Source organism: Budorcas taxicolor, chromosome X (genome assembly GCF_023091745.1).
Source record: "Budorcas taxicolor isolate Tak-1 chromosome X, Takin1.1, whole genome shotgun sequence".
NCBI lineage: Eukaryota > Metazoa > Chordata > Mammalia > Artiodactyla > Bovidae > Budorcas > Budorcas taxicolor.
In genome coordinates this window covers 115,485,032-115,494,452 of record NC_068935.1, presented here as the reverse complement: position 1 = coordinate 115,494,452, position 9,421 = coordinate 115,485,032, and the positions used below count along the sequence as shown (strand labels likewise).

General features: G+C 37.1%; 1 non-coding gene across 1 annotated transcript; it reads right to left on the bottom strand.

Moving 5' to 3' along the window:
* Positions 1–8,971: 8,971 nt before the first annotated feature.
* TRNAF-GAA (transfer RNA phenylalanine (anticodon GAA)) lies at positions 8,972–9,043 on the bottom strand. Its single transcript has one exon. It is a non-coding gene; the product is annotated as a tRNA-Phe (tRNA).
* Positions 9,044–9,421: the final 378 nt, after the last annotated feature.

Genomic DNA, 9,421 nt, shown 5'->3' with positions numbered 1-9,421 from the left:
AGAGTTAGTTATAAAATAGCATATTCAAACACAAAGGTGCACATATAGAATCAGATAATCCCCAGAGGCTCAACTTTCTATTAGAAGGATATCCAGTTATCTCTGCTGCTCATTCCAGAGTTTAAAATCTTTCCTTAAAGTACTATCTTGTGGATGCTTCTAATGGAAATCACTTGTCTCTAGTATATATTTCATTCTTTGAGTTATCCAGTCAACACTTAGTGCCTATCATCTGCCCTGAGAAATTTAATGGGTATTATAAACAGACCAGGAAATCTGTGGGTATGGGGGGTGTGTAGGTGTCTGTCCGGAATCTATTTTAATTAGACTGTGATTGCTACCCTACTGTTTTTATTAGTCACTCATTAAAGTTGACCTTATGACTGATAATATTGGAAATTGTTGTAGTGGCACAATATTTAGCACAATGGGATTTATCTCAATGGTTCTTGGATTGAGAAATGTTATGTTTCTGATTTTTAGAATTATAATAGTAGTAAATCATCCAGATTCTTGTAAAACGAGCTAATTTGATTCTGTGAAAACTTTTCTTCTTTAAGATTATTTTTCCTGCTTAATTGAGATATAATTGACATGCAAAACTTGTATATATTTAAGCTGTACAACTTGAGGTTTTGATAGATGTATATATTATGAAGTGATTACCACGTTTAAGCTAATCAACATATGTATCACCTCATATAGCTATCTTTATTTTTTGTGGTCAGAACATTAAGGATTTACTCTCAGAGACTTTGAAGTATACAATACAATATTGTTAACTGTAGTCACCATATTGTACATTAAATCTCCAGAACTTATTCATACTTTGTAAGTGAAACTTTATACACTGACTTTATCTACCCATCCCTGCTCCCAGCCTCTAGAAACTACAATTCTACTCTCTGCTTCCATGAGTGTGACCTTTTCAGATTCCAAATATACATGAGATCAGATCATATTTGTCTTTCTGTGCCTGGCTTCTCTCCCTTAGCATAATGCCCTCAAGAGTTCGTTCATGTTGTAAAAAACTAAAAGATTTCCTTCTTTTTAAAGGCTGAATAATATTCTCTCTGTATGAATGTGTGTATCTCACATTTTCTTTATCCATTTATTTATTGATGTACACTTAAAACCATGCTTTTTCTAAGAAAGTGTTAAAATGATACAAACGTATTTTTATGAAAAGCAGTACATGTTTATATATATATATTTTTAAAAAAACTGTGCAAACATTTAGCAATATGGAAGAAAGCCAAAATCAGTATAACTACTTATGATTGATAAAATCAATACTGTATGCTGTGATGTAGTTTTTTCCAGTCATCTTTCTTTTATCTATATTCATATTATTCATAATAAGAATCATGCTATCTATGCAACAGTGTGTTCTTTTTCCTCTCAATATTTTATTGTGACTGTTTTTCCAAGTGATTCACTTCAAGAATTATTTGTGAAAGCTGCATAATATTTCATCTTATAGGTACTCCCTATAATTTAATAGTTCTTATTAGTAATCAGAAACATAATACTTTATTAAGTTTTTCTTGACATAAATCTTTATCTGGGTTTAAGACTAAGTTGATGTGTTAGTTACCTGTTATACCATAATAGATTACCACAAATATAGCAGTTTAAAACAACCCAAGTGTATTATCACATAACTTCTGTGTGTCAAAAGTCTAGGCACAGAATAGCTGGGTTCTCTGCTGAGGGTCTCATATGACTGAAATCAAGGTATCAGCTGGGTTGAATGCATCTGAGATTTGAGATCCTCTTCCAAGTTCATGTGGCTGTTGGCGGAGTTCAGCTCTTTGTGGTTGTAGGACTGAGGGTCTCAGCTCCTAGAGGCTGTAGCCTCTATGTACATATGGTTCTCTCGACTGCATGGCAGTTTCTTCTTCAAGACCAGTAAGAAAACATCTCTGCTGCTTCATATTTCTCACATATTTCATCTGTGACCTCTAGACTCTTTTGAAAAGAGTCACCTGATTGGGGCAGGCCCACCAAGGGTAATCTCTCTTTGATTAACTTAAAATTGACTGATTATTTTTTTTACAATTGCAAAATATTTTCACTTTTGTCATATAACATAGCCTAATTATATGAGTGTTATCCCATCACTTTTATAGGCCTTACCTCAAAGCGGGGGGATTCTATAGGGTATGAGCAACAGGAGGTAGGAATCTTGGAGGGCCCTCACAGAATTTTTACTACTGCAGACAGATTTCATTTCTCTAATTCTTTGTAAATGCTTTCTTTATCATGCTTTGTTCCTATGTATTCTGATATCTGGTGCAGTGTTGTATATATTTTTCATTGATAAGTTTTATCAGTCTTTGTGGGTATACTGTATGATTCAACTAGTCTAGAATTAAAATGCTTTTTGGTATCTTGTGAGGCAAGGTCTACGTAATTCATCTTATTTTTTCTAAATTTCTCTCGTTTATTCTTCCATCCAAATTTTAGACTTAATTTTTGAAAAAACAAAATAAAAACTCCATGTGGAAAAATTTGATTTTTTTTGGTCAATGTTGATAAACTGGTCAATATTTTCATCTTGGAGAACATTAGTTTTCTCCATTTGTAGTGGAAGCCTTTTTAAAATGTTTTTATAATCATAACCTATAAATATGAAAATTCTACATTTCTTTTTCTAACATTTATAGCTATTGTTCTTACTTTCTGCTTCATTTCACTGCCTCAGACTTCTAGATAAAAGCTAAGTGGTAACATTGACTACCCTTGCCAGTGTTATTCTAGTCTTATAAAGTTTGTTAAATTTCTTATATTCTAGTATTTTATTTTGTCAACTATGTAAGCTTTTCTATATTTTTACAACCATAATCATGATCTTCTGTTACTTGTAACACTGTGTTCCTTGAAAGTTTAAGAATACTCATCTGTGTTATTTTCAATAGACAGAAAAAATTTGGGAGTGTATGCTTTAATCATATCTAGAATTTTTAAATGATTTTTATTTGATTCATATTTTTCTTTTGTTTAGTAAATTATGGAAATGTACATTCCCAGAAGCCACCCGTTCTGTAATATTTCAAATTTACTAAAATTCAAGGTTTTCTAAATGTTTTCTGTCAGTGTATATTTTATACTCTCTTTTTCACTATTATTGGACCCATTTTCTTAGTAGATTATATAGAAATTTAGTCAATTCTTTGTAACGCAAATCTGCTGATGAACCTTAGTTCCTTAAGCGCCATTGGCTTCCCACCCTTTGGAAGATATGGTCCAGACATTGCGAGAATTGAAAAAGCCCTTTCCTTACAAAATCCTTCTATTAAGTTTTCAGTCAAGTGGAGCCACCCAGTTGGTGTGCCAGTTAGTTCACAGTAACTGCAGCCACTACTCCAGTCTGTTAGTGTGCAGGATGTTCCATAGTGTTTAAGCTGAGTTACTCTATGGCAGCATACGCTGGTGTGGAATTCTCAGGATAATTTTAAAATAAGGAACACATGCGTTTTGGACAGTTATTTGACAACTGACCATTCTTTATGATTTGCAGGAGAATCTGTCAAGAATTATATAGCTGAAGACTTTGTTCTCACCTTGGCCTCTTAGATTATGAGTTAATTTTTGATGATCAGTATTGAAGAATGGTTGGAGAAGGAAATGGCAACCGACACCAGTATTCTTGTCTGGAGAATTCCAAGGACAGAGGAACCTGGTGGGCTACAGTCCATGGGATCACAAAGAGATGGACATGACTGTGCGACAAACTTACACTTTCACTTTCATTCTGTTTAAGAGATCCGGGTTAGCTTTCTGGGTTGGGAATATCCCCTGGAGAAGGAAATGGTAACCCACTCCAGTATTCTTGCCTGGAGAATCCCATGGACAGAGCAGCCTGGTGGGCTACAGGCCATGGGGTCCCAAGAGTTGGACATGACTTAGCGACTACACCACCACCACCACCACCACCACCACCACCACCATTGAAGAGTGGTTATAAGATCTGGAACCATGATATTCCCTTGTTAGCCAGACTCTATAGGAATGAATGATCTTCTGGTTAGGATTGTTTTAGACAAACAAACAACAGCAATAACAACAGCAAAACCCCAGAAATGTATCTGGGCCAATTTGTAAAAAAAAAAAATTACTCAAGTTACTTAAAACTTATTTTTGATTATCTGAACATGTACCCCTCTCCACTCCCCAACTTGTATTGAGTAGATTGTCAGATATATAGAGTTTAGTTTTCCCCATTGGAAATTTGACAAATGCATCATGTATTCTTTTTGTTCTCCTGTCCCTGTAATCTACTGCCCATTACTTTTAAAGCCTTTCCCCCCTGGCCCCAAGTCAGCCCAAATGTGAACATCATCTGAGAATATTTTCATTCACTTCTTCAGGCAGCTTTGAGCACTTTCTGTAGACTTCAGAATTCTTCTCTTAAAATGCTTATTCTTTTGCTATAATTGTTGATTCTCATATTTTTCTTCTATGTGATCCTTGGCCACAGTGACCATTTCCTAATGATTTTGTATCCTTACTACTTATAACAGCATTTGAAACACAGTTTAGTTTAGTCGCTCAGTCATGTCCAACTCTTTGTGACCCCATGAACTGCAGCATGCCAAGCTTCCCTTCCATCACCAACTCTTGGAGCTTGCTCAAACTCATGTCCATTGAGTCGATTATGCCATCCAACCATCTCATCATCTGTCGTCGCCTTCTCCTCCTGCCTTCAATCTTTCCCAGCATCAGAGTCTTTTCCAGTGAGTCAGTGCTTCACATCAGGTGGCTGAAGTATTGGAGTTTCAGCTTCAGCATCAGTCCTTCCAATGAATATTCAAGACTGATTTCCTTTAGGATTGACTGGCTTGATCTCCTTGCATTCCAAGGGACTCTGAAGAGTCTTATCCAACACCAGAATTCAAAAGCATCAATTCTTCGGTGCTCAGCCTTTTTTATAGTCCAACTCTACATCCATACATGACTACTGGAAAAACCATAGCCTTGACTAGACAGACCTTTGTCAGCAAAGTAACTTCTCTGCTGTTTAGAATGATGTCTAGGTTGGTCTTAACTTTTCTTCCAAGGAGCAAGCTTCTTTTAATTTCATGGCTGCAGTCACCATCTGCAGTGATTTTGGAGCCCAAGAAAATAAAGTCTCTCATTGTTTCCATTATTTCTCCATCTATTTGCCATGTAGTGATGGGACTGGATGCCATGATCTTCATTTTTTGAATGCTGAGTTTTAAGGCAGATTTTTCAGTCTCCTCTTTCCCTTTCATCAAGAGGCTTTTTAGTTCTTCTTCACTTTCTGCCATAAGGGTGGTGTCATCTGCATATCTGAGGTTATTGATATATCTCCTGGCAATCTTGATTCCAGCTTGTGCTTCATTCAGCCCAGCATTTCGCATCATGTACACTGCATGTAAGTTAAATAAGCAAGGTGACAATATACAGCCTTGAGGTACTCCTTTCCCAGTTTGGAACTTGTCTGTTGTTCCATGTCCAGTTCTAACTGTTGCTTCTTGACCTGCATACAGATTTCTCAGGAGGCAGGTCAGGTGATCTGGTATTTCCATCTGTTTAAGTATTTTCCACAGTTTGTTGTGATCTATACAGTCAAAGGCATTGGTGTAATTAGTAAAGCAGAAGTAGATGTTTTCCTGGAATTTTCTTGCTTTTTCTATGATCCAACAGATGTTGGCAATTTGATCTCTGGTTCATCTGCCTTTTCTAAATCCAGCTTGAGCATCTGGAAGTTCATGGTTCACGTATTATTGAAGCCTGGCTTGGAGGATTTTGAGCATTATTTTGCTAGTGTGTGAGATGAGCGCAATTGTGCAGTAGTTTGAACATTCTTTGGTATTGCACTTCTTTGCGACTGGAATGAAAACTGACCTTTTCCAGTCCTGTGGCCACTGCTGAGTTTTCCAAATTTGCTGGCATATTGAGTGCAGCACTTTCACAGCATCATCTTTCAGGATTTGAAATAACTCAACTGGAATTCTTTCACCTCCACTAGCTTTGTTCATAGTGATGCTTCCTAAGGCCCACTTGACTTCACATTCCAGGATGTCTTGCTCTAGGTGAGTAATCATACCATTGTGGTTATCTGGGTCATGAAGATCTTTTTTGTATAATTCTTCTGTGTATTCTTGCCACCTCTTCTTAATATCTTCTGCTTCTCTTAGGTCCATGCCATTTCTGTCCTTTATTGAGCCCATCTTTGCATGAAATGTTCCCTTGGCATCTCTAATTTTCTTGAAGAGATATCCAGTCTTTCCCATTCTCGTTTTCCTCTATTTCTTTGCATTGATCGCGGAGGAAGGCTTTCTTATCTCTCTTTGCTATTCTTTGGAACTCTGCATTCAAATGGGTATATCTTTCCTTTTCTCCTTTGCTTTTAACTTCTCTTCTTTTCTCAGCTATTATTAAGGCCTCCTCAGACAACCATTTTGCCTTTTGCATTTCTTTTTCTTGGGGATGGTCTTGATCACTGCCTCCTGTACAATGCCATGAACCTCTGTCCATAGTTCTTCAGGCTGTCTGTCTATCAGATCTAATTCCTGGGATCTATTTGTCACTTTCACTGTATAATCATTAGGGATTTGATTTAGGTCATACCTGAATGTTCTATTGGTTTTCCCTACTTTCTTCAGTTTAAGTGAATTTGGCAATAAGGAGTTCATGATCTGAGCCACAGTCAGCTCCTGGTCTCATTTTTGCTGACTGTATAGGACTTCTAACTTTTATTATAACTAGAACTAACTTTTGGGTAGACTGTAAGAGTGTCTGTTGAGCCTCTGCACAGGGACTCTTTCCAGAATTTTAAAATCTATTCCCATATTTAAATTGTACATTTGATAGAATACTTTATCTGTGCCATGCAGATATAGATACTTAAATTTTGACTTGAGTGGGAAAAAAGGGTATAATCTTGAGTTTAATAAGACAAGAACTTCACGAACTAAGTAAAATATAATGGATCATCTTTGGAATGTAAATAATTACTATATAGCAGCCAGGAATGGAGAGAAAAGAGAGAAAAAGTGCTAGTGTTTAAAATTTTCTACAATTAAATGTCAATGTTAAACACCATAAAAACAATTGTTTTATTTACAGGTTGTAAAACTTTGAAGGTAGGTATTTACTACCTCAGTTTGTTGGGGGATAAATAGATCTAACATGAAATAAAATGAAAGGAAATAGATATGACCTATATTTATATGTACATTTTTGAGATGAGAAAAAGGACACTTGTAGAGTACAAGTAACTTGCTTAACCCAACACAATAAAACTCTTAATCCAGTTCATCCCCATACTAAAACCAACTCATTTGCTTTATGATGTCTTGAGTAAGACAAATGAGTATAACTTCCCTCTCTTTCTCTTCTGAACTGTATTTTATTTCTCTTCTGCCTATAAGAGTAGTTGTCCCAGCTTCTCCAGACTAATGTATCCTCCCTTCTAGATTTACTTCCTTCCTCTGGCTCTGATTCTCTTTGCTTTGGTTTACGTATAGGTCCTAGTCTTCCCTATTCTCAACTATAGTTATCCTTCAACTTCTTTATTCTCAACTAGGGATGAATTCCACATCCTACCATTAAGAAACAAGCAAATGAAGCTGATTTTGCTCCTTAAATTTTTGTTTTTTTCTCCTTAAAATTTCTGATTATACCCCTATTTGTCTAATTATGAGACTGGCTAATATCACCAGCAGTATCTTAATTTTCAAACACTTGCCTGTTTTTGATCCTTACAATACATAAGCTCTGCTGATTGTGTCCTTAAATGCTCTTCTTTGCTTCATTGACCTATAGACTTCTGATTCACATTCTCTTTACTACTTTTTCTCACTTCTTTTCGCTTTTGATTTCCTATGCCTGTATCATCAATATTTGTAGTTTCACTGTTGAAAGTAGAAGCTTTCTTCCTCATTTGTATTTGGTCTGTATTTTCTACCTGTTTTTCCTAATCCTTGTCTTTCACATCAGCTATAGTTGCAACATTGTTATCTTTCATCACTCTACTGGGCTTCTGGCTAACATATTTAATTGCACACAAGACATTTCTAATAGGAGATTCCACAGGGAATTTGAAATCTACATGCCCCAAATATAATTTCATGTATTTCTTCAGCCTGATTACCCAAAATGTCTTCTCTGTTTCTTTATATTGATAAATCATATCATAATAGACGTTGTTCCTCAAACTATACTGCCTCAGGTCCACTTTTGAAGCTTCTTTTTAACATCACTTCCTTTAATAATCACTAAGCCATGGAATTAAAAGACGCTTACTTCTTGGACCAAAGTTGTGACCAACTTAGATAGCATATTCAAAAGCAGAGACATTACTTTGCCAACAAAGGTCCATCTAGTCAAGGCTATGGTTTTTCCGGTGGTCATGTATGGATGTGAGAGTTGAACTGTGAAGAAAGCTGAGTGCCGAAGAATTGATGCTTTTGAACTGTGGTGTTGGAGAAGACTCTTGAGAGTCCCTTGGACTGCAAGGAGATCCAACCAGTCCATTCTAAAGGAGATCAGTCCTGGGTGTTCATTGGAAGAACTGATGCTAAAGCTGAAGCTCCAGTACTTTGGCCACCTCATGCGAAGAGTTGACTTATTGGAAAAGATCCTGATGCTGGGAGGGATTGGGGGCAGGAGGAGAAGGGGATGACAGAGGATGAGATGGCTGGATGGTATCACTGACTCAATGGACATGAGTTTGAGTAAGTTCCGGGAGTTGGTGATGGGAGTTGGTGATGGACAGGGAGGCCTGGCGAGCTGCGATTTATGGAGTCACAAAGAGTCGGACACGACTGAGTGACTGAGCTGAACTGAACTGAAGCTCTAGTGAAAGTGAAAGTAAATCTGCTCAGTCGTTTCTGACTCTTTGCGACCCCGTGGACTGTAGCCTACCAGGCTCCTCCCTCCATGGGATTTTCCAGGCAACAGTACTGGAGTGGGTTGCCATTTCCTTCTCCAGGGGATCTTCCCAACCCAGGGATCGAACCCGGGTCTCCCACATTTCAGGCGGACGCTTTAACCTCTGAGCCACCAGGGAAGCCCGAACTGAAGCTCTATTTATTCTCAAATCTATTCTGTTCTCCCACTATTCATTCCTACTGCATTAAGGTTAATCTTGTTTATCTTTCTGAAACACTGCCTGTTTAACAGTTTCCTCTGCCTATAAACTATGGTTTCTAAAACCATTCAGATTATTTACCTATAAGCATCCAATGACTCTTCATTGTATATACTGCAAAGAATCTTTTTGTTGTTTAGTCGCTAAGTCATATCCTACTCTTTTGCAACCCATGGACTATATAGCCCACCAGGCTCCTCTGTTCATGAGATTCTCCAGGCAAGAATACTGGAGAACTCCATTTCTCCAGTGTTGGTTGCCATTTCCTTCTCCAGGGGATCTTCCTGAGCCAGAGAT